Below are 26,164 nucleotides of genomic sequence, written 5' to 3'. Positions count from 1 at the left end.
CCTAAATGCAGTCTAAGATGAGAAGCAAGCTTTTTCAATCTTTTCGACTTATGAAAATCTTAACTACTGAGGGAAAAGAAAGACAACATCTTTTCACACAAATCAAAGAGCACACACTAATGCACTTTTTCCCTAAATCAACATACAAAATTATATGCAAAATGCGAAATGCAGGTATTTCTTTTCTCTTTCTTAATGTTGATGTAATACAAAAAGAAAGCTGTTGTATAATTTCGAATTCAATTTCAAGTGAAAGCAAACAAGCTTGTCCAAAATCAAAAGACACCTTAAGATTCACTTGTTTCGACACTAGAAATATATAAATTCAAACCATATGACGAAAGCAAAAGCTCAACCAGCTATGAACAACAAACAAACTAACTCTTAAGATCAGAACGACACTTTATCACAGGTCTAGATCTAAGAGGCCACAGCAAGACTAGTTCACTTTCGTTATGGGAAACTGTAAATGATAAAAGAAATACACAAAGAACAAACACAGTTTCTTTATACAACCGAGGCGAAATAGTGGAAAGGAAAGTTGGTTTCAGATAGGTACATTGACTGGTAACAGGCTGCAAAAACAAGGGTGAAAACAGGGCAAGAAATAGCAGGAAACCCCAGTAGCACAAGGCAAGACTGGTTCAACGCAGGTGGTACACTGTCAGTTTGACATTCAACGCAGGTAGCCCCTTCGGGAACTGCGCTAAAATGCAGACTGCCTTCACAGCACCTGCACTGAAGATTCAAACTTTCGTTTTTCTCAGTTTCTGGGTCAGAGATTGCTCAAAAATTCACAGTTTTTGGCCAAATCAGAAGCTATCAGTCAAGGACACACTAAGGGATGAAAAGGAGGATGAAAAGCTATCACTAAGAGCTATTTAGAGTCCTTGTGGATCAGCTCTTCAAATCATAAACTTGCCCAGAAACTGAGCTAGAGTAGCTGCCCTCTACTTTGCATTTGAAAGATCCAAATGCAGTTCGATTCGGTACTCCCTTTGTTTATGAAATGAATAGCAAAAACACAAATAACCAACAAGATACGATCCCCAGTGGAGTCGCCAATTTGTTGTTGGGAAAAGTATCCAATACGGAATGACCCTATCCCACTCTAAGGGTGATAGTACCTCAGCAACAACTGAATGCAAAGCTATTCAAGATTACTTCTTTATGAGATGAGAGAAAGAAGAGAAAATGGATCCACTAACCGTTATCTTCCGCTAATGGTTGATCGAATCTTCCCTCTTGCTACTTGCTCCTAGCTCCTTGCTCTTTCACCGGCCCAGCTACACAAAGATCCTATAAAAGCACAAAGAAAGGAAACTACAAGAAGCATACATCCATAACTGATTCAAGGATTAGAATAAATCAAATATACAAGCATCAATTCACCATAGAGACACATGCATATAGAAGAACCTCAAATACTTTATTAATAGAAGAAGTAAAGTTCTGAGAGTGTTACAACCATAATAGGCCCAATCCAGCAACACCTCCCAGCAGAAAGAAATCTCCTCTTCACCCCCTTCAAAGCAATCACCCAATAGTTCTATGCACAAACCAACAACACTTCCTTACATTCACAAGATTCCAGCCCCTTTAGACCTCATGAGAGAGCTCTATATATAGGAGTTTTGGAGAAAGGATGAGTCAGCTTGTAGCTGGCATGAAGCTGACTAGTGTCCTCTCCCACTTCAGTTATTCTTCAGTTCTTGAGTCCACTTGGAGGTTCTTGCTTCCACTTGGAGATATAGACCCTCTTACTCATCACCAGTCGAATTCCTTGATGCAAGTGTCACTTTGGAAGCTTCCTGGGCTCTGACACCTTGAGGAATGAGTCTGCCACATGTCCAAACACGTTCAGCATAGGTATCTAGTGTTGGAGTTGACATTCAGCGCAGGTAGCCAGTGTAGCAGTTGACATTCAATGCAGGTAGCCAGTGTAGCAGTTGACATTCAGTGCAGGTAGCCAGTGTAGCAGTTGACATGATCCAGAATTTGCTTGTTTTTGAGTGTTTTCAGGTGGAGAACTGATATTTAGTGCTATGGTTTGCTGACCTTGTTCCTCTAGGGGTAGGAACAACATGTTTAGGGACTTTGGATCCCTTAGATTATCGACATTTCATGCTTCATGCTGTAAGGCACAAAAATGTCTATAACATTCTCCCTCTGAAAAGAAACTGTGCCCACTCCTGAAACACTATACCTTACGTCGTCACCCATCTCTATGCGAATATTTTGGTCTTTATCCTCCAAGGCACTAAATAAATTTTTATCACCGGTCATGTGAAATGAGGCTCCACTGTCAAGATACCAGACACAAGCCATCATTGATGACACCATGCATGCGATGAGGGTAAAGTCCATTTTGAACTGAGAGGCTAATGCCTCACCTTTCGCTCCTTCTGAGGATGCATTCTTAGACTTCTTCGATGGGAAATTAGTCGCATAATGTCCCATCTTGTGACAATTAAAGCATCTTACTTTAGACATGTCACCCTTCTTCCCTCCATGAGAAGAATTCGATTTGAAATGGGAAGCCTTCCCCTTCCCTTTCCTTGCCTTACTTGCTAAGGCTAGATTTTCTTCATCATCATTCTTGGATGAAGAACCATCTTGTGTGCTCCTCCTAATCTCCTCCTGCATAAGATTTGACCACAGTCGTTTCCATTCACAAAGTCCTGGTAGCTATTCCAACTCTTTGGAAGGCCAAGGAGAGCAAGGCTCACCATATCATCATCAACAATAGTTATTCCCACACTGCCAAGCTCATCTCTACAGGTGGTGAGCTTGTTCAGATATGTGGAAATAGTATTTCCCTTCTCCATCTTGATTCTTCGAAGCTTATCCTTGAGCACTAATTTTGTCTGGTCGCTATTGTTCTAGTAGAGGTCCTTCATTGTCTTCCATATTGAAAATGTAGTATCCTTTCCATGGCGACTCGAGACAATATGGTCTCGAACTCCCTCAAGGATGATCTGTCTTGCCTTCACCACACACTTCTTCCACTCAGCCAGCTCTTGTGCATTAGTTGAAGCTGGCTTTGGGATTTCTTGATCAATGAATTCCTTCAAGCCATTGTCTTCTAATACAGCCTCCATTCTATTTTTCTATGCTATGTAATTCGAGCTACCTTCCAAGGCATACTCGATTCTTAAGCCATAGAACACCATTGGCCAACCTTGAAGTATGATATGAATTTAATTTGAACCTGCAACCCCAAACTTCCAACTTTGAATTCTCTTCTCAGTATACTATTCACAGCTCCGATAACATGTAGAAAATCTATGATAGGTTAACCCGATAATGCAATATAAATCAAGGCAGAATACTATAACCTACTTGTACTATCAATTTGTGGAAGCTTAAAGATCGAGCTAAACAATATAACCAGAAGAAGAAGAATCAATGGTACAATACACATGAAAATACTTTGGGGAAAGTCTCAAATAAAACCCCCACATTGTTGTATTATCATACTTGGTGGAAATACATAGGAATTATACAAATCCTTATCTCTCACAGCTAGCCAGCTCTTAGTACAATCCTCACATATGATCACAGGCAATCTTGGCTTCTCTTCAGCCTTCCTCTTTTCCCTCCAAGCTCCTATTTACTTACGCTATTCCTTGTGGATGATTAGCCTATCACCAAGTGGAAAAACTAGCCTTCAAAACTGTGCAATCCTCAAGGATGAATCCTTGACTGCATGCATGAGTTTTCTCCATGAGAAAACACATGCAACTGATAGTACACTGTCCTTGAACATTAATCTCAACTGGGTCTTTCTCATAATAGACATGCATGAGTTTCTGATCAGGGAATATTCAATTAATTGGAGTAGCACTAGTTGAGTGCATTAATTCATCAACTGACTGTTAACTCAGTATTAGTTCCTCAGACAATTTGGAACTAATTTAACTGGACTTAAATCAATAAACTGAGTTAACTAATTACAACTCAAATATAACTCAATCTTATCTCCTTAATTTAAGGGATAACTCTTGCATGACTTCAAAAAGACTTCTAACTTGAATTTCTCCAACTAATTAATTTAAAATAAATTAATTAATTATTTCCAACTCACTGTTAAGACTAAATTCGATTTTAATTCACAATTTAATTCAAAAACAAATTAAATTGGAATAATCTCATTGCCATATTTCAACACTAACTTTTGTATTCTCTCAGTCAATCTTCTTGACTTCTGTGTTTCATTTTTATGCATGATTTGTGCCAAGTTTTCTTCATCTTCTAGACTTTTTGTTTGATCTTTAAGTCTATTTATTTCATTTGTTTGGATGGACATATCCTACATAAATTTGATTAATTTACCTGATTCATCACTAGGATGAGTTGCAACTATAGATGATTCTGTAACTGATGTAGTTTCTGATGTAGTGGGAGGTACTGTAGCTGTTGGAACTATTGTGGCCGCTGAAGATGCTAATGTAGAAGGAACTGTTGTAGTAACTGTAGGAATAGCAGTGACAGGGATTGATTCCATGCTGGCCTTTTTCTCCTGTACTAACTTATCCATCTCATTTTCCATTTCTGTTAATTGAGCAGTTAACTGAAGAATGAAGTTCATCATCTCATCTTTTTGGTTTTGATTATATAGAACTTCCTTGGTCTATGGATGTTCAGTAGGAGGCAATTTTAGCTGCTTCTTCAATGAAACAATGTCTGCATTCTTTTTCTTGATGTGTTCTATTGTACCTTTGACATTCTTTGGATCATATCCCACTTCAATAACAAAATCTTCAAGGGATTTAATTATGTTATCTTTAGCTTGTGAGGGATCCTTCTCTAGTTTAACTGTGCTTTGATGTTCTCTAGAGAATTTTGTAGTTTTTGTACACTCATAGCCTTGTCAGTCATAGTTGAGTATAGCATTTCTCCAGCTTGCTTATGAAATTCTATTTGGTCTATAGGATGAAGATCTTTGGCAGGAATCTCATAATATGTCCTTTTGTAATCTACTGATGACTTAGGATGTTGTACTGTGGGCTGCAAAAAGGTCATCTGCATTTTTCCTATCTTATAATCAAATGCAGAAAGTAATCTGTTATGGCTGCGAGGAGTCTGCTTCAAGTACTGAATATATTTCAACTTTTATTTCTTCATTTTTGGCCTTAATATCTTTGTATCTCTCTTTGATGTCTATTTCTCTGTCCATTGGTTCACTTGAAGAAGAGACTTCAAGACTATGCTACTTCTGGATGATCTAAGCACTAAAAGTTGAAGGCTAATGAGTTTCCTTTGAAACTGATGGAAGTGCATTTTCTTTAATTACAGTGTCTGTGTCAATGATCTCAATTGTATCAATTACTTCTTCTTGGTCATTTACTGGATTCAACTTTGTTCTTTTTCTATACATCATTTCAAATTTGTTATTTGTTGTATCTTTGTTTGTGCAAGAACCTTCTTCTCTTGTCCTTTTTTCATTTATGTCCTCTAGGGCTGGAGTATGTAGAATGGAACCAGTATCCATCTGCTCCTCCATATCTAGTAAGGTGTTTTCCAACCACTCTGACTAGTTGGCATATTTTTCAATCTCTGGCTTGGACTCATGCATAAAAGGACTCAATTTAAACTTGAGTCTTAGTTTGTTTATGATACCCAAAGGATCATATTGCCATTTGAAACTACCACTGAACTCCATTTCTTGTAAACATCTTTCTTCTTCCTCTCCAGCCTCCTTAATATTGTAGATAAAAGGACCAAGCTAGTTCTTGATTTTAAACAGTGTTTTCTTTTTGGCTGATAGAAAATTAACATCATCTGAATCTATGATCTTCTTGATATATTCTAGTGCAAATATCCTCATGGGGAGATATTCGGGCAGATTATATGGAGTGAGTTGACATCCATACACGCTAATTTCAAGTAGTTTTGGTATAAATACCAGTCTCTTGTTCTAATGTGTTTTAACAAATGTAAACTTTCTTTATTTCATCACTGACCCTGGGTTGATTATTACTTCTTACGATGTTAACAACTGGGTGAACAAATGAACCAATGAAATCCTTGTAGTTGAAATCAGTAGAATATTTTTGGATTAAGGGTGTCCAAAAGATAACAAATCTAGGATTTCCCTTAGTGTCCAGTTTTGGATGTTAACTGTAAACCTTTCTAATTGGAAATATAGAAACACATGGAACAATAATGAAGGGTATTTGAATACTCTTTCATCTGGCAATCTCATCAATTTATCATGGATTCTGTCTGCTAAGAATTGTCCAAAATTGAAAATTGTAGCTGGAGGCTTTCCTGGGAAAAACATAGAAAGGAAACCAAGTATAGGTTCATGTACATGCTCATTAGTAGTATATCCTAGAATACAGGACAACATGGTTACAATCTGTCTAGTTCTCTCAGAGAAAATGGTGGTAGAATATGGAGGGTTGTCTATAGGAACTTGAACCTTTTATAAGAGGAAAGTCTGAAAAATTTGGGATCTCTTGGGAAAGTCTAGCTTTAAGTACAGATCAATTAGGTCTTTAATAGAAAATGGGCTTTCATTAGGCTTTGGCTAGCTCTGCAACATTTAATTTATTGATGTTGCAGTGATGGTGAACAAAATTTGTTGGTTAGGAGAGACTATGGCTCTTTAACTTGGGGAATAACATAGTTGGCATAGGTGGATGATTTCAGGAACTGGTATAAGTGTGGGAACAACTATTTGGGTAAATTTGACTCCCATAGTTGAATATCATCATTCTGGTTGAGGAATTTATCTATGCTCCAGCAGTGGAGTTTTAACAGATTGTTAGGGGAGGTTGTGTCTTTGATCTGGAAATATCTATTGGCCAATGGGAGGTCGTCAATATCTAAGTGAGGAGTTTGCAGGGGTTTTGCATCCAGAATGCTTTGGGAAGCCATAGATTTGTTTATTTTATTCAACTTATCACTATCTGGCTAAAGAAGTATGCTTAGGACCTCTGTAATAGTATGAAAAGATGAATACAGTCTACAAAAAGGATTTTGGATGCAACATTAGCTTTCTTTAGGTTGGCAAGGCTTTTAAATTGGTTCAATTGATTAACCTATTAGAAATTTTGTGCAAAGCTTAAGTACGGGCCTTCGGCACTTCAGGAATACCTAGAAAATGAAGCTTTGGTATGCAGAAGAGTTCTCTGGGGGCGGCGAATGCTTTCTGAGGCTTCAATGGTCTTTATAGTGATTCAAATCGGAGTTGGCAACGTCTTCTGGTAGTCAAAGTTTGAATTCTGGTTGTAAAATGGCTTAAAATAGTTCAACAGATCTTATGGAACTTTAGAATAGGTCATCAGAGGTTCTTTTTTGCAATCCTTAATAAAATAATAGTGAAAAGATCGTAAAGGGAGGCTTCTTTTGTTTTTAACCAACAATGGTTAATCTTTGGGCACGGGATTAAATTTAATTAGCAGGGTAGTTTCATGTGATGCAAGGAGGCAGTAAAGTGGTTTATCGCACCGCTTTAAAGTGGTAGGGTAGTATAATTTTGGAGGATGCGATATAACGTGGGGCTGCCACGTAGCAAAAAGGAGGGCAGGGAAAAGAGATTATCTCGCGTTCTTTTGTGATGTTAAAAGTCAAACGTTGGAGCGTGCGATATGGGATGTGGGCCATTGGATCTGGAGGTGAGTGATCGGAGGGTTATCGAGTGGCAGAGTTGTGAGGGATGAGTCGGGCTGCGGGGTCAGGTTAATTAATAAGGTGGAGAATATATTATTTTAATTAAAACTAAGTTTTAATTAAATTAAATATATGGAGCGGTAGAGGTTAATTAAGCAGGGTTAATATGATAGCGGGAGTTAAAATGAAGTGGGACCCAATATATATGAAGTGTTTCAATCTTTGGATAAATGGGTTTTTCCTTTTTTATATGAAAAAAATGGATTTAGTAAAGGGAAGGAATTATTAGTGATGGAAATGGGTTTTAAACTAGGGAAAGGAGTTTTAGGAAGGGGGAATGTGATTTTAGGAAGGGGGGAATGTGTGGAATAAGGGGAAAAGGTTAGCCTGAAGGGAAAGAGATATTTTGACGAGGGAAAATACCTTTTTAGAGTGGCATTAGGGTTTTAAGCAAGGAGAATGGGATTTTGGGGGATATTAGTGATATGAAATTACCAATTTGATGCTATCCATGCCTTGTGAAAGTGATTCTACCTACCCTTCTTTTATCCTAACATTTTTTCTTCATTTACTAGGTGCATTTAAGCTTGTTGACCCTTTATTTCTTTTTCTTTTGTAAGAAAACTATCTAATTCTAACCTTATGACTTTCCAATGGCTCAGATTAAACTGTTGAGCTCATTATTATTCTCTACCTAACTATTGATCTGCCAAAATTAAACAGTTTGGTTAGATCTTTATTCTCTATCTATCAGCATAAAATTTAAAGCATGAATGAATCAATATTAAACTATTTGACCATCATGGATTGTGGCATTTTTGACAAGCTACACACAATCTTATTTTGAAAAGTAAAGTAAAACGTAGTGGCATTTGAATTTGCATCACTTTGAGAATCTACTTTTTATCTCTTTTTGGTGGGGTTTATACTTTATACTCTTTTTTGATCTTTTTCTTTTATTAGTCCTTTGATTTTTCTTTTAGGACTTCACCCTCTTTACATTTTTTATTTTTAATATGGGAAAACATTATGCAGAAAGCAAAAGTATGTACAATATTACAAGAATAAACATAGTCAATTCAAAATTATGAATCCTATTATTATAGGACACTAACAGCTTGGATCCAAGGTGGTCTAGAACTATGGAAAATAATCTTTCTTAAAAACTATGCACCATTACCAACATAGGAGGTGTGCCTAAGCTTTCAAGGAAATGGTAAAGGATCCAGGATTTGGGTATGGGATTTAGGTATGGGCTCAACAATATAGGGAATTGGTAAGGAAGTTTTCCTTATGGGATATTAAAGGAGGCATGATGACATCCTTTTGGGAATATGCATGGAAACAATTCCTTCATCTAGATAATAATTTATAGTTATTCCCTTTAAAAACTTTGACTCAACAATTGGGAGAAGATAATGTTTTAGACTTCTAGTTGCCTCAAGTTGGTGAGCCAATCTGGAGACAATGGAAGGGTAGAGAGGATTGGGGGAATCTACCATATCACTTTCCATGTCAAGGAATTAGCTCAATACTTGCATACAGACAAATAATATTTTATCTTAAGAATGATATGCTTAGGTGGGGACAACAATCATCAAGAGAATTATCTCTTAAAGAAGCTTACTCCCTTCTAGAAAGTTGCGGACCATAAGATTATGAGGGAGTGTGGAAATGGATGTGGGATAGATTGTGGTGGCTGAAAATATCTGCATTCCTCTGGTTGTTAGCTCGAGGGTACAATATTACTTGGGATCAGATTTGGAGTAGGGTTTTTGAGGTTCCATCCTTTTTTCAACTATATAACCACGTAGAGGAAACTGTGAACCACCTTTTTCTCTCATGTCCCTTTGCAATGGAGATTTGGGAAATAAGTCCCCAAATATTTAGGTGTAATCACTCATCTTCAGATGATCTAATGACTCTATTTAAATATTGGATCCAACATAAATACTAGAATCCCATATCTCTAGGGTCTAGTAATTGGTTTTGGATTTCATATTATGGAATATATGGAATGAAAAAATGCTTCGATTATTCCAAATGAGAAGTCGTCAATTTGATAGGATAAAGGAAATTATTGTCCTAAACATAAGATAAAATATATTATCCTCCCCATGGAATATGGAGAATTGGTAGATTTATGATTCAGAAGCATTCATTCTAAAGGCCCTTGATGTGAATCCTTCTATGGTGATGTCCATCGTCTCCCCCTTTCATAGACCACTGCTTCCTATCACTTCAACTTACACAATGCCTTTGTCGACCTTTATTCAACTTAGTTTTGATGGCACTATTAGAGTTAGTACTTTCATCCCTCCGTCAGAGATCAAATCCTCTTGTTTCATTGCATATTAGGTGTCCCGTTCAGTCAGTTGCATTCCATTAATTGCATGGATCATCTAACAGTAGTGGCTTTCCTATATTTTCCCTCATGTTATCTACCTCCTGGCTTATGTTTGTTCATTTCAAAGCATATACAGTCATCTTTTGTCTTAAAGATTGCAAAGCTTTTGCTTTAGGGTTTCATTGTCATTTAGTTCTATGGTTTCATTAGGGTTTCATAAAAAAGTGTTTCAAAGTGTCCAATCATTACCAGCAGGCCATGAGGAGTTTCCAGCACCAATAAATTTCATCATCAAGTGCTCAGAAATGTGTCTTTCCTCAAAACTCTATTTTGAGGAAAAACAGAGTATTTTTGCTTTTATGGTATAAATTTATGTAATTTTATTTTCCCCATATGTAAACTACTTCCCCTGCAACCCTGGTTTCTTCCCCTAGCCCCAGTAGTTCCAACACCTGCAAAACAAGCAAAGCTTGGGTCATTTAGTTCATCACAAAGCTCAAATGAAGTGAAAAAGTCGAAAAACCAGAGTTTGAAAATCAAGTCATTTTCAAAACATTATGAAAGTGGGTTTTGCAAAATTAAAATTTAAAAAGCTCCATGTATAAATCATGTTTCCAAATGTTTAAAGCTCATTTGCAGTCCAAGATCAAAGAGAAAGCAAAGCAAAATTGTGTTGTGGTGAGCAAGTGAGAAAATTGGGTGAAAATCGCTCCAAGTCACTGGGCGCGGCGCACTGGGCAGGAGGCGCGGCACACATAACTGGCGCGGTGCATTGGGCCGCATTTCACAGTGAAAAAAGACACGGGCATGGTGCATACACTAGGCACGACGCATTGGGTTGGATGCGCGGCGCACACAGCCAGAAAGCCCAAAAACTGCCAAAACTTGCTCCAATCGCCCGAAACTTGTGGATCATTGCTTGTTCAAGTAGGTTGACCCTCTGTCACTAATTTGCATCCAAATTTGGTGGTTGTTTTATGGTGTTTAATGTATGGTGATTGTTTCAAGGAAAACAAACCCTATCTCTTCAAAATTTTCAAAGAAAATTGCTGCCTAGGGTTTTATATTGATTGTTTTTCTACCAGTTATCCTCTCACCTTACCACTCCCTTACCCCATTTTTCCATTGATTTCCTTATTTCCTAAGTTTTCCTACCCCCTAAATTCACTAATCCCCTATCCCAAGTTCCCTTTCCCAAAATCCCAAATGCAAATTCCCAAACCCTAGTCTCATACTTAAAACTCCCAAACTACACTCTAATTCCCTATTCCCATAACTAAACCCTATCCCATAGTCCCTAAATCCATCACTATTTTTCCCTCCCCTTACAGTACCTTGTATCACTCTTCCCTTCGTGGCAAAATTCAAAACACACCATCAAGACAGTTCAACACATCACATCTCACCTATTTCTCATCAAGGCAGCTCCAAGACAGTTTATCCACTAGCAGACATGGCATCTGATCCTTCATATGATTATGAAGAGGAGACCCAAAGTGACTCACCTACAGAGGGACATGCACCCAGGAGGCCTCATAGAGGTGGCAAACATATTAGAGAAGAACCAACCACTCTTGCTGAATTACAGGCCTGCCCTCTTGCCATCTCTTGTTTCCAACATCAGTCATGTTATGAATTTTGTGAGAAGGTTGCTAGCATTCAGTTTCATCATGAGTTGGCTCGTTTGTTTGTGCTGCATTTACATGGTGATCAAGCCACTCTAGCTAGTGTCACTTTCACATTAACACTAGAATCCATTTCACTAGCAACCAGTATTCCCAACATTGGAGAGCAATGGAACAAGAGGCAGAAAATTAACTGGCAGCATTATGAACCGTACATCAAGCCTGGCTTTTTGAGACAGCTCAAGAGAGTGTTTCCTTTTCGGTACCTCAAAGATGAATATGCTCCTTTAATGAAACTGATCATGAAGTATTTCAGCTGTGAGGGCCGGTTCTCCCGTTTATATGCTTATCATATCAGGTTGCTGATGAATTTTACTCGGGTACGGATGATGAACATCCCTTACTTCATGTGTCAAAACATAGAGAAGATGACCACCCTAGTGCAGCACAAGACTCCTCAGCAACAGTTCAATAGTATTTACCATTTTTCTCTCATCAAAATTGTGGTCATTCATCAGCTTGGCTTACAGGGCATCACTTGGGAGGACTTCATCTCTCGTGAGTTTTTCAGAGCTCCACAGGGACCTTCAGAGGCTTTGCATGAGATAGGTGGACCTTCTTATCAGCATGAGGGCCATGAGACACAAACCGCTAGCATGCCGATGTTCATCACCTATCAGAAGGGCACTAGACGGTTGTTTGCAGCAGCCAAGCGAGTGTTATCTCCACCCGAGGTGGAAGGTGCCTCGCTCTCGTCATCAAAACAACAGGTTCAGGACCGAGGCAAGAGGCCACTACAGGAGGAAGGACCATCAGGTGAGCGGAAGACTGATTTCATTCTCATTGAGGGTGATGATACTGATATGGGCCCATAAAGCACAAATCTTAGAGAAATCATTCAGGAGCAGCAGGCGGACATTGATGCCTTGTCTATCAAGTTGGATAGAGCCCAATGGAAAATAAAGTACCTGGAGCAAAGGAATAAGTAGCTTGAGGACCAACAGGTGATTATGGAGTTGCAAAACATTCGGGAGAATTGCCAAGCTGCCCAAAGGAGGAGGGTGGAGTTCACTTCACTTGAGCAGGAGGTTAATGCCAATAGGGAGTCATGGCTTGAAAGAGCCAATATCCACTTGGAGAGGAAGCTAGAAAAGGCCAACAAGGAGAAAAACTTGTTGAGACACATGGCTGTTCATTACATGGTGAGGAACAAAGTTTGCAAGGCGAGAATCAAGAGTTTGAAAGCAAAATTGAAGAAGGCATCAAAGAGGCAAAAGGAGCATGATCGACTTCAGATATTGGCTGAGGCTTCCTTGGCCCAACATAGCTCTTGATAGAGAAGACTCATCCCAAATTTCAAAAAATTTGGAGCAATTTTTGCATTTTGAAATTTTTTTGGCACAAAGACAGGATTTTCTGCCCTACGTGGCGCTCACATTTTCTAGGAGCCTCCAAATCACAAAAACTCGGCATTTTTGGATTTGGCATGAAACATTATGCTTGCCTACCTATGGCAAAGAAATTTGGGTAGGTTTTGAGCCCTCAAAAAGGTCAAAAACACTCAAAAAATGACCTCACTGGCCCTATATTGACACACAGGAAGCAGTGTTGGGAGAATGGACTTTTGGAGGGGTAAATGGAGGCCAAATTGAAAAATTCCACTTGGATTGGAAAGTAGACAGGCATACCTTTCCAAAAAGCACATCTGGAGCTCATTTGGACACCGTTAAGGCCTCCAAACGTGGGTCCAAATAGGTGCGACACATAGAGAATCAGGCACGGCGCATAGAGGAAAAATTGCTAGTTTTACCAAGTTTTGCTCTGTTTTTCGCCCAGCTTTGGCTAGTTTGACTTTCTCACTTTCCTAATGGAAAATTTTTGATGTAATTTGATGAAATTTGATGGATCATGATGTAGATATGTTAAACTTTCACTTGTAGAGGTAGATTCATCAGTTTAAAGGTTGTTTGGAACTGAATGAATTAGTCCCTTGTTTCTAGAGGCATGTTGTTATGTTGCCTAGTTTCTATTTCTCAGTTTAGAATTAGTTGAAACAACTCCTAAACATGTCAGATAGACCCCTAGAGGCTAGGATGAGCTATTCCTTGTCTATATTATGTTGTTTTTCAATCATTAGCATGGTTGGACTCCTGAGAAAGAAAAGGACTTCATTGTACACTCATATTTTCATTTTGGCTAAGGAATTGAGACCAGGATTTGCAGCACTCTTTGGGATCCATGTGGCAATTTTTCTTGGTACAGTGCTTTTCTTTGTAATTGTGAGTTTGCTTTATGTGTTATGTATTCCATTCTCTCTCTTGTTTCTTCTGAACTAAACAAACAAGAGTGTAAGTAGAATCCATTGAAATTGCAGTGCTCTACTTGAAGTCTCCTTTAGTTATTTGATGTTTTCAGCTGTTTGAGGAGGATTCATGATTTCTCTTGCCCTCTTAAACAACTCACCTGTCTATTCCTTCCATCTCATTCAATTTTAAGTGCCAAAAACAATCGCCTACCTTTCCCCATTGAGATCTCTGCAGGACTGAGCCTCAATCCTCACACCCAAAATCTATCTTTCCATCTGAGCCAACAAAACATTATTTTATTCAATCAAACACTCTTGGACATATACCTAGCCTAAGACCAGTAGATATTTCAGTCATCTCAAGCCCTCATCGATCATAATTTGCTGAGATTGACCCGGAGAGAGCCCTCTCCTGACCTGGTAGGGCTAGCTACCAGGCTGAGCGTGGTTTGATGCTGGCCTTGGATCCTACCTTCCTCAACCTAAGGTAAATCTAGGCACTAACATAGTGGTGACCATACTGGGGATAAATTGTTTGTTTGTTAGTGTTCTTCATTTTATAAACTATAGATGGAGCCTGAAGATTAGCCAGGTAGCCTTTAAAACGCTTTTGCTTTGCATTAGCACAAGTAGATAAACACTACTTCAGTCAATCTCTAGTCTAGTCTTATAAACAGAGTATCTAACTTGCAGATCACCCCAGTACATCTGATAAGTCTAAGATTTTGGATGATAAGTTTAGGATTTGATAGGTTGAACAAGTTGTTAATCTCCATTTGATTTCTTTGAAATAATACCACACTGGCTTCCAGAAGACATACTAGAGCAAATCCAGATCCTGATCCCCCTCCTGTCTATGAAAATCCCATCTTATTCCAAGAATCCTTCACCAAGGAAGTTTTGTCATTCCCATGTTCAAAGCTCAATTGTGTCCTGTTGGTTTTGAGTATCCCGAGGATCTTGAGTTTGATGAGCAATTTGAGTTGTCTTCGTTTGAAACCAAATCAGAAAGCGATGTTGCTTCAACTGCCTTAAATCCTAAGTTTCTTAGAAATCTTGAAACGGAAAGGGCCAATAAATCTACTGATGATTATATTTTGAATCATCTCCAGAATTCAATTGTGGCTTCTAATATTTTTGATTTCTTAGAGACTGCTTCTGCAACCCTTGGGTCATCTACAATTGCATCTATCTCAAGAATTCCCACCAAACCTCCTTTCATTCCTACCATTCCTGTGAAGCCTACTGTTTCTGATCAAAAATCTGCATTAGTGTCCCCCCCATCCACTCCTTCTACTCCTAAAACATCCAAGATTGCTTCGCCTCTGCATACACCTCCTCATATCCCCCATACAACAGCTGCACCTACTCCCCCAACATCCCCAAGACTAATTTCTAATCCACCAAGAGTAATGGTTGCTCGTTTTGCACTTCTTGTACTGCCTCAATTTTTGGATGATATGACCACCGATTATCAAAGAAAAATTCCTTTGTTTGATGGCACCCCTCAAGGTGTTACTGCTCAGCAACATGTGGACAGAATGATGGATTTCTTTGATCTCCATGAGATTGATGCAGAAAATGTAACCATGAGACTCTTTCTACATATATTTGGTGGTGAAGTAAGGAAATGGTTCAGGGCCTTGCCGGCTGCAAACATCACTACATTGGCCAATCTACAGAGACAATTCTTAGACCACTAGGAAGTGAAAAAAAATCCTCTTCAGATCCTTTCCGAATATGAGCACATCAAGCGGAACGCTGGTGAGTCTGTTCAAGATCACTGTATTAGATTCAATTTAGTTTACAATGATATCCTTGATCATATAAAGCCACCCATGGGGCTAGCCTTGATTAAGTTTTCGAGCAGTTTTGATACTGATATGGCTTAACAATTAAGAGAGAGAGAGAGATCTGGCTACTTTGGAAGACATGCAAAAGATTGCCATCAGCGTTGAAGCAAATCTACTTGCCAAGAGAGCTAGAGCAAGAGCTGAAAATAAAGTCACAATAAAAGAAGAGTCTTCCTCATCAAATCAAGTGCTTCGGAAGGTGGAGTAGATTCTTGATAGAATGAAACTTGACAAGTCTGAACCACAAGTCAGAAATACTAACTTTCGTGGCTAGTAGTAGCCCCAATATAAGATCAAACAAAGAGAGCAGTGAGCCCAAGATCAAGCAACGCAGCAGCAAGTGCAGACACCTCTACAGCGGAATTTTGTACATGGTCCAGAATCAGAAGAGGAGGAGAATGTGATTGGAGAAGAAAATCATTTCTTTACGCCCGATGACATGCCAATTTTCATCACTGAAGATGAGTACTCTGAGAATTCAACTGAACGAAGGGATAAAAATTTCATTTTGGCAAATGAGACAGTTCTTGAGGAAGAGTCTGATGAATACCAAAGAGGATACATGAATGCTTTGTCAGCTCATCAGCGGCAATATTCACTCCGAAATAGAGATGTGCCCGTGAATTCAATTCAGAAAAGGAAGGAGGTAGCAGCGTCAAAGAATGATCCTCCTAATGTGCATAAAAAGGGAAAAGAGACACTGGATCCTAACACCAGCAAAACGACATTAGCAAGTGAAAGACCAAATCAGCCAAATGTGTCAAAGGAAAAAATGGAAAAGAAGGATGTTCTAGTGAAAGAGGTAGAAAAAGTGTCAGTTTTTAACTTAGAAAATGAAATCGCTAAATTGAAAATATCCATCCCTTTGACTAAGTTGATGAAGAATAGCAATTATAGAAGTTAGGTGTCTAAAATTTTGAGTTTAGATCCATTATTCAACATGGTAAATGTGGAGGATGACAGTCCCGAGTTGATCTTTGGGCCAGCATTGGAAGGTTAGTCCCAAGATAGTGATGTCGCTCCTTTCTATATTAGTCTCAGGGTGCATGACTTTATATTACATAATGCTATGTTTGATTCCGGAGCCTCTCATAATCTCATGCCGAAAGCCATCATGGAGAAATTGGGATTGGATATCACCAGAAAATATCATGACCTTTACTCTTTCGATTCCGGTAGAGTAAGGTGCATTGGTCTTATCAAGGATTTGGTGGTCAGTTTGGATCAGATTCCGGCTAAAAATGTTTTGATGGACGTGGTGGTGGTGGATATACCTCCTAGATTTGGAATGCTTCTTTCCAAATCTTGGGGAGTAAAGATTAAAGAGACAATGCAAATTTATTTCTCCTATGCTACAATTCCTGTGTTCGGTCAGATGAGGAAACTATACCAGGAACAGAAAATGAAGTACATGATCACTAGCAAGGAGAAACTGGTAAATCATCCAATCAACTATGTACATACTGATCTAAAGTCATTTGTTTTGTATTCGGATAGTTTTAATGATGTAAATAGCCAAATAGTGGAAGTAGAAGACATTCTTGAGATCACTGAAAATTTCAGAGAGGTCTTAAAACAAGAACGACAAAGACTTGATAGTACCACTGAGTAATCAACCATCTGACAGTAGCAACATATTGATGGAAATCAAGGAAAAGGAAAAGAATTTCAGCATTTGGAAGAAGATGAAACAGGCCTATGGAGCACGGAATTTGATGGCGCGGTAGGAAGGGAAGGTACTGGAATTGGTATTTGGATACGTAGCCTGGTTTTTTCCCCAAACAAAGTGCCAAGCAATGTAAGGGTCTGCTCTTATAAACTAGCTTTTGACTGTTCAAACAATGAGGCTAAATATGAAGCTTTGATTGTTGGTTTGAAAGTTCTTAGAAAATTGAATGCTAAAAGGATTTCAGTGTATGGCGACTCCGAGTTAGTTATCAAGCAGGTGAAAAGCAAATACCAAGCTAAGCATCCTCGAATGTGGGCCTACCGCAATGCGGTGTTGGATATCTTGAAAGTATTTTCTAATTATACTATAACTTGTGTGCCCCATGCTTAAAATGTCATTGCTGATTCACTTGCAACAACAGCAAGTAATTTGAAAATTCCTATGAATTCAAACAACAAGTTTGAGATTCACGTGAAGCATCGCCCAGCTGTCCCCGACAATCAAAGGTATTGGCAAGTATTTCAAGATGATGATGAGATCGATGAATTTCTGCAAAATAAAGGTAAATTCAAGGACACTTCTATTGATGTGGAGTATGATGATGGTAATGAGGATATGGATGTCAATCAGATGAAAGTTTTGCAGCTCAAAGACAACATCATTCCTTAAGGTCTAATACCTTTAGAGGAGCTCTTCGATCAGGACGATGTGGCTAGAAAACCGAGCTTGCTGCCAACCGAAAAAGGAGTTGAGGATGTGAACATTGGATCAGCTGAAAATCCCAAGATGGTGAAATTATCAAAGGCATTGCCCCCACAGGTAAAAGCAAAGTATATCAGTTTGTTATCCTCTTTTACTGATGTATTCTCTTGGGATTATTTAGATTTGAAGGCATATGACACAAGCATAATTCAGCATGTGATCCCGATCAAGCCAAATCAAAAGCCTTTTTGTCAAAAGCTAAGAAGAATAAATCCAAAGCTGCTGCCCTCAATCGAGAAGGAAGTGAATAGGTTGTATAAAGCTGGTATCATAGTCCCCATAAGATTTTCAGATTAGATTTCAAACTTGGTGCCCGTCCGCAAGAAAACAGACGAGATCCGATTATGCATTGATTTTAGAAATCTGAACAAATTTTCCTTGAAAGACAATTATCCATTGCCCAAGGTGGATCACATGCTTCAGAGAGTAGTTGGAGCATCACGGATGTCACTACTCGATGGTTATTCGGGTTATAACCAAATTTTGGTCCATGAGGATGATCGTGACAAAACAGTGTTCACCACTCCGTGGGGAACTTTTCATTATGAAAAGATGTCGTTTGGATTGAAAAATGTTGGAGCAACCTTTCAACAGGTGATGGATATAGCATTTTCCAATGAAAAAGATGTCTTTCTAGTTGTTTATCTTGATGACTTAACAGTTTTCTCTAATATAGATGAAGAGAACCTCTATCATTTGAATATTGTTTTTCAGCGGTGTAGGAAATATGGCATCTCTCTCAATCAAAAGAAAAGCTTGTTTGCATGGATGAAGGCAAGATTCTCGGGCATATTATCTCAAATGAGGGAATCCACATCGATCTAGCTCGGGTGGAGGCCATTCAAAAGATTGATTTCCCATGAAGTAAGAAAGAAATCCAATCCTTCAATGGTAAGATAAATTTCTTACGTCGCTTTGTGCCCAATCTTGCAGAACACTTAAGAGAAATCACAAACATGCTAAAAAAGGATAGTGCAGTAAGGTGGACCAAGGAAGTAGTTATGTCTTTTAATTTGGTGAAATTAGCTCTTTCTTTAGCTCCGGTTTTGATCAGCCCGGACTATACTCAGGATTTTATTTTGTTTTCATTTTCCTCGGATCATACTATGGCAACGGTTTTGATGCAAAAGAGAGACCAGCTCGAGAAACCAATTGCATTCTTTAGCAGAACCATAAGGGATGTGGCATTGAAGTATAATACTATTGAAAAACAGGCCCTTGCGTTGATAAAGGCATTGAAAGATTTTCGGGTTTATATTTTGCATTCTCACATCCTTGCTTATGTCCCTAATGCTACTATTAAGGATGTCTTAGTGCAAACAGATCCGAAGGGAAGGAGAGGCAAATCGATTGCTGCCTTGCTGGAATATGACATGGAAATCAAACTGACGAATCTCATTAAAGGACAGGGGCTGGCTAAACTAATGGCTGAGTCAAATCTGCACACCTTGGACATTAATCTAATTGCTGCTATGTCCGAGGAAGATGAAGAAAATTTGCCCACTCAGGTATCAGAAATTTTCCTCCTTTCTCCTTGGTATTCGGACATTGTTTATGTACTCCAAAATCTGTCATCACCTCCCGGAATGGCTAAGAACAAAAGTAGGACACTGAAATTGAAGGCTGCAAAATTTTGTATCATGAATGGTACACTTTATTGGAATGATCTCGGTGGTGTCTTGCTGAATTGTTTAGTAGAAGAAGAGGCAAAACAAGTTATGGAATATTTTCACAAGGGAGATTGCAGAGGCCATCTTTTCTGGAAAACAACAGCCAATAAAATCTTGAGAGCAGGGTATTATTGGCCAAGTCTATTTGTTGATGTGTACAAAACAGTGGCCAGCTTTCACTATGTCAAATTTTTCAAGGTAAGCGGAAGTTGCAGCCTTTACCACTCAAGCCCATTGAAGTAAGCGCTCCATTTCAGTAGTGGGGTTTGGATTTTATTGGTGAGATTCATCCTTCTTCTTCAGCACAGCATAAGTGGATCCTCACAGCGATGGATTATTTCACCAAATGGATTGAGACAATTCCTACAAGGTAGGCCACCGATTCGGTAATTATCTCATTTCTTGAAAACAACATTTTGTCTCGTTTTGGCTCTCCAAATAAGCTAATCACTGACAATGCAACAGCCTTTAAATCCAAAAGAATGATTGACTTTTTTCATAAGTATCAAATCACTTTGGGGCATTCGTCTGCCTATTACCCACAAGGAAATGGCTTGGTGGAATCCTCAAACAAATCTCTTGTCAACATCATCAAAAAGCTACTAGAAACTAACAAGAAGGGTTGGCACAAAAGCTGGTCAATGCACTTTGGGAAGACAGGGTAAGTCAAAAGAAATCTATCGGCATGTCTCCTTTCTAGCTTGTGTATGGTGTGGACACAGTCTTCCCGACCTCTTTGGCAGTCCTGGTGGTAAAACTGTTGCAAGAAGCTGGCAGCGAAGATGATAGTTTGCAGCGGAGGATCAATCAAATGATACATTTGCAGCAAACTAGAGAGGAGGTATTTCAAAACACTTCCAAGCTGCAGGAAAGAATTAAGAGGATATATGACCGAAAAGCAAAGGTGGATAGGTTTGAAATCGGAGACATAGTGTTGAAATGGGATGCAAGGAATGAAGAGAAAGGTAAGCACGGAAAATTTGAAAATCTTTGGAAAGGACCGTACAAGATTGTTGCACATCGAGGCCAGAATGCTTTCCTTTTGCAAGAGATGAATGGCAAAGACTATCCTGGTAGGCCGGTCAACGGTCGGCTCCTCAAACAGTATTATGTGTGAACTGTTTTCTGCTGTCCTATTCATCATTGTATATATTGGTTTGTTTAAATTCTATTGCAAGTGTGTATTGTTTTCATCCTTCAGTTTGGGGCCCGAGGTGAAGGCTATAAAACTGAGGTTTGATTTTAGTTTTGGTTTGGTTTGTTAGAGTCAGGTCTTTCAGTCAATTTCAATCTTGAAAATGAGTCTATTCGAGTCACGTTCAGTCCTGAAATTGAGTCTTTAAGTCAAGAGTTCAGTTTTGTTTTGTCAAAGTTATTGACTCCATAGCCCAATGGATGAAGGCACTGCTTGCTTTCCCAGTGATCTATAGTTCTTGGCACCTCCAAGGAGCTACCATCCCCATTGGAGCCAATGTTAGAGTCGGTATTTTCATCCCTCCGTCAGAGATCAAATCCTCTTGTTGCATTGCATATTAGGTGTCCCATTCAGTCAGCTGCATTCCATTAGGCGCATGGATCATCTGACGGTAGTGGCTTTCCTACAGTTTCCCTCATGTTATCTACCTGCTGGCTCATGTTTGTTCATTTCAAAGCATATACAGTCATCTTTTGTCTTAAAGATTGCAAAGGTTTTGCTTTAGGGTTTCATTGTCATTTAGGTCTAGGGTTTCATTAGGGTTTCGTCAAAAAATGTTTCAAAGTGTCCAATAATTACCAGCAGGCCATGAGGAGGTTCTAGCATCAATAAATTTCATCATCAAGTGCTCAGAAATGTGTCTTTCCTCAAAACTCTGTTTTGAGGAAAAACAGAGTATTTTTGCTTTTATGGTATAAATTTATGTAATTTTATTTTCCCCATATGTAAATTACTTCCCCTGCAACCCTGGTTTCTTTCCCTAGCCCGAGTAGTTCCAACACCTGCAAAACAAGCAAAGCTCAGGTCATTTAGTTCATCACAAAGCTCAAATGAAGTGAAAAAGTCCAAAAAACAGAGTTTGAAAATAAAGTCATTTTCAAAACATTATGAAAGTGGGTTTTGCAAAAATAAAATTTAAAAAGCTCCATGTATAAATCATTTCCAAATGTTTAAAGCTCATTTGCAGTCCAAGATCAAAGAGAAAGAAAAGCAAAATCGTGTTGTGGTGAGCAAGTGAGAAAATTGGGTGAAAATCGCTCCAAGTCACTAGGTGCGGCACACAAACCTAGCATGGTGCATTGGGCCGCATTTCTCAGTGCAAAAATACATGGGCGCAGCGCATACATTGGGCACGGCGCATTGGGTTGGATGCGCGACGCACACAACCAGAAAGCCTGAAAACTGCCAAAACTTGCTCCAATCGCCCGAAACTTGTGGATCATCACTTGTTCAAGAAGGTTGACCCTCTATCACTAATTTGCATCCAAATTTGGTGGTTGTTTTATGGTGTTTAATGTATGGTGATTGTTTCAAGGAAAACAAACCCTATCTCTTCAAAATTTTCAAAGAAAATTGTTGCCTAGGGTTTTATATTGACTATTTTGCTACCAAGTTATCTTCTCACCTTACCACTCCCTTACCCCATTTTTCCATTGATTTCCTTATTCCCTAAGTTTTCCTACCCCCTAAATTCACTAATCCCCTATCCCAAGTTCCCTCTCCCAAAATCCCAAATGCAAATTCCCAAACCCTAGTCTCATACTTAAAGCTCCCAAACTACACTTTATTTCCCTATTCCCTTAACTAAACCCTATCCCAACAGTCCCTAAATCCCTCACTATTTTTCCCTCCCCTTATAGTCCCTTGTATCACTCTTCCCTTGGTGGAAAAAGTCAAAACACACCATCAAGACAGTTCAACACATCACAACTCACCTATTTCTCATCAAGGCAGCTCCAAGACAGTTTATCCACCAGCAGACATGGCATCTGATCCTTCATATGATTATGAAGAGGAGACCCACAGTGACTCACCTACAGAGGGACATGCACCCAGGAGGCCTCATAGAGGTGGCAAACATATTAGAGAAGAACCAACCACTCTTGCTGAATTACAGGCCTACCCTCTTGCCATCTCTTGTTTCCAACATCAGTCATGTTATGAATTTTGTGAGAAGGTTGCTAGCATTCAGTTTCATCATGAGTTGGCTCGTTTGTTTGTGTTGCATTTACATGGTGATCAAGCCACTCTAGCTGGTGTCACTTTCACATTAACACTAGAATCCATTTCACTAGCAACCGTATCCGCAACATTGGAGAGCAATGGAACAAGAGGTAGAAAATTGACCGACAGCATTATGAACCGTACATCAAGCTCGGCTTTTTGAGACATCTTAAGAGAGTGTTTCCTTTTCGGTACCTCAAAGATGAATATGCTCCTTTAATGAAATTGATCATGAAGTATTTCAGCTGTGAGGTTCGGTTCTCCCGTTTATATGCTTATCATATCAGGTTGCTGATGCATTTTACTTGGGTACAAATGATGAACATCCCTTACTTCATGTGCCGAAACATAGAGAAGATGACTGTTGAGTCCCAAACTTACATCTTCCCTATACACCTTTTTAGCCTTCTTTTCCAGTTACTTGACCCACCAAGCTGTCAAATCATTGCATATTAGTTTAAAAAGAGCTTATAAAATGGTTTCCTAACTATGTCTTGTGACTACTGTTTGATTTAGATTTTTGTTCAATCAGCTGTGGAAACTTGTCACTTTCCATAGCCAGCTCAAGTTTCCGCAGCCATTTTGTTGAAGTCCATGTTACAGGTGTCTACTAGAGAATCTGGCCACATGGGCAAGCTGCAAATGACGTGTACATGGAGCGTGTCCCCTTGGTTCAGCCGAATCACTCACAAACAACCATGGTCAAGGACAGTCAAAGCAGTGGTCAACATAAGAGTTTTGCGGTGGCATGACTCTGTTTTTACCACGTGAAGATTTGCGTGGCAAGTTCCTCAATCTCCGGAGGTGTGCTAACACCTGTGGATCGATCCGTGAACCAAATCGAACAGCCACCACTCCATAGATTTAATTGTCACGGCTACCATACTGCTAGATCTCAGGACGTGGTTGTTCACGTGTCTGTTTGGCAGCGCAGAAATTAGGAATTAGTTGTAGCATCCTCAGTTATAAATAACACGTTATCATATGCTTGATAGCTAGCTTTTTATATGTAATCTTGACTGTTTTTACAAGCCCACTGTGTCGTGCTATATCTTTATCTTATGACTGCATTTTAATATATGAGAAGACAGCGTTCTTAAGTTCAATTCGTGACTGAGTATTGATTGGCTGAGGTTGCAGAGGGCCCCTGTACACCAAGGCTCTATATCTACTGTATAGTTTCTTGCTTGCTTTCATTATGTTACTGCTTTTATAATCATTTGCTTGTATATATTACATTGTTCTGATATTCATGTTAACTGCTATCCATCTTTTCTTTTATGCTTTCTCATGATTGTTAACTGATCAGTGTTTTTCTTTCAGGTTCTTGTAGACAGCCCAGAAATTTACATAGTTTTTAATGACTAATGACATGAAATCATCTTGTCCTTCTGCTGATTTATGATTCTGAGTTTTAATTCCAACATTGTCATTTCTTTCAGTTCTGTTTTGCTCATTTACTTTCATGTAATTTAGATATCATATTACTCCATTTGTTTATGATTACCTCCTATAGCCAAGCGACTCAAATAGTGAGGAATCAGAATATTAGTTGATGTAGTATGATTTAGTTTACTTTTCTGCAAGTTAGTGATTAGATTACTCATGTCATTTTCAGAGATTGAAATATGAATGCGTAGTTTAATCTTAGTTTCATTTTATGCAATTTCATTTCATGCAATTTAGATATCAGATTACTCAATTTGTTTATGATTGCCTCCTATAGCCAAAGCGAGTCGAATGGTGAGGGGTCAGAATATGAGTTGAAGTAGTGTGATTTAGTTTGCTTTGCTTATAGTCTTTGAATTGCTTTGAGTTCAATTTTTTTCTCTTTTTATACAGCAGCAAGGATACTGGGCTTCATTGTCACTAGCTCACTGTTTTGGTACATTTTTATTTTTTTCTTAGGAATTGATTTCATCACAGCCAGTTTGAAAACCTTTTTGAGAACTTTAAAGTTTGGAAAAATCATTGTAGAAGTCACCATTGCCATCCATACTTGACTTTCAATTCTGTCATCTCACATTAGGGAATCAACAGAAGATAAACCCAAAAACAAACCAAAAACTCAAAAATGACAAAGAAATAAGAAATCGGTTATCTTGCATATACACTGTGCTTCACTTCAGCAGTTTACGACTCTCGGATTGACATTTTAAATAGCAATTTAGGACACACTAAATTGACCAAACAATGACCACCCTAGTGCAGCACAAGACTCCTTAGCAGCAGTTCAACAGTATTTACCATTTTGCTCTCATTAAAATTGTGGTCATTCATCTGCTTGGCTTACAGGGCATCACTTGGGAGGATTTCATCTCTCGTGAGTTTTTCAGAGCTCCACAGGGACCTTCAAAGGCTTTGCATGACATAGGTGGAACTTCTTATCTGAATGAGGGCCATGAGACACAGGCCGCTAGCATGTCGGTGTTCATCACCTATCAGAAGGGCACTAGACGGTTGTTTGCAGCAGCCAAGCGAGTGTTATCTCCACCCGGGGTGGAAGGGGCCTCGCTTTCGTCATCAGCACAATAGGTTCAGGACCAAGGCAAGAGGCCACTACAGGAGGAAGGACCATCAGGTGAGCGGGAGACTGATTTCATTCTCATTAAGGGTGATGATACTGATATGGGCCCGCAAAACACAAATCTTAGAGAAATCATTCAGGAGCAGCAGGCGGACATTGATGCCTTGTCTATCAACTTGGATAGAGCCCAATGGATAATACAGTACCTGGAGCAAAGTAATAAGTAGCTTGAGGACCAGCAGGTGATTATGGAGTTGCAAAACATTCGAGAGAATCACCAAGCTGCCCAAAGGAGGAGGGTGGAGTTCAATTCACTTGAGCAGAAGGTTAATGTCGATAGGGAGTCATGGCATGAAAGATCCATTATCCACTTAGAGAGGAAGCTAGAAAAGGCTAGGAGAAATTTTTTTTGAGACACGTGGCTGTTCATTACATGGCGAGAAACAAAGTATGCAAGGCGAGAATCAAGAGTTTGAAAGCAAAATTGAAGAAGGCATCAAAGAGGCAAAAGGAGCATGATCAACTTTAGATATTGGCCGAGGCTTCCTTGGCCCAACATAGATCTTGATAGAGAAGAATCAACCCAA

Source organism: Pinus tabuliformis, chromosome X, assembly GCF_031772625.1.
Source record: "Pinus tabuliformis cultivar Carrire ecotype Pingquan chromosome X, CPIR1, whole genome shotgun sequence".
Taxonomy (NCBI): Eukaryota; Viridiplantae; Streptophyta; class Pinopsida; order Pinales; family Pinaceae; genus Pinus; species Pinus tabuliformis.
Note: the sequence above shows the minus strand (reverse complement) of the source record.